Source organism: Cicer arietinum, chromosome 1, assembly GCF_000331145.2.
Source record: "Cicer arietinum cultivar CDC Frontier isolate Library 1 chromosome 1, Cicar.CDCFrontier_v2.0, whole genome shotgun sequence".
Taxonomy (NCBI): domain Eukaryota; kingdom Viridiplantae; phylum Streptophyta; class Magnoliopsida; order Fabales; family Fabaceae; genus Cicer; species Cicer arietinum.
This window is the reverse complement of record NC_021160.2, coordinates 53,256,181-53,256,887: the sequence shown is the minus strand read 5'-3', so window position 1 is coordinate 53,256,887 and position 707 is coordinate 53,256,181.

The following is a 707-nucleotide window of genomic DNA, read 5'->3' as shown; positions in this document are numbered from 1 at the left end:
ATATATATATATATATATATATAATTATAAATTTAAAAATCATATTTATTATAATAAAATAATTATTATTAAACAATAATAAAATTACAAATATTTTCTATAGACATCATTAGTTTCTATGCTACCTCTTTCCAAATCCCCATTGTTTGCTTCATTCACAGCCCTCTATCTCCTGTATTTGAAGTAGATGAGGAGTTGGAGGATGCTTAAGGGAGTTCCAAGCACACATGGACCCTATAGTACAACAAATTAATTATTAATATTATTTCTTCTTAATTCTCAAATTAATTAATTAATAAGATATACACAAAAGAGTATTACAAAGTATGTCACATCCATTAATTAATTCTCAAAATAATTTTTAAATGTAGACGTTTCTAAAATATGTCACATCCATTAAATATTTATATGCTTTTAGAAACACAAAATTACATAGTGAAATTTCAATTGTCAACAGTGACAGATACTGTTCATTTTATTAACATGGACTAAGCAGCAGACGGTTGTTAACATTATAAGGGAGACAGAGAAGATGCTATTTGATTTCTTGCCAAAACTCATTAAATTACATCTTGATTGACATAAAACTTTCGATAGTTGCATGTATTTTTGGCTTATCAGTCTCTTTCATATCTCAAATTTTCATGTGAACATAAAAGTGTGTTGGTTGTTACATGTAAGACTATTAAAATAATCATAATTTCTAA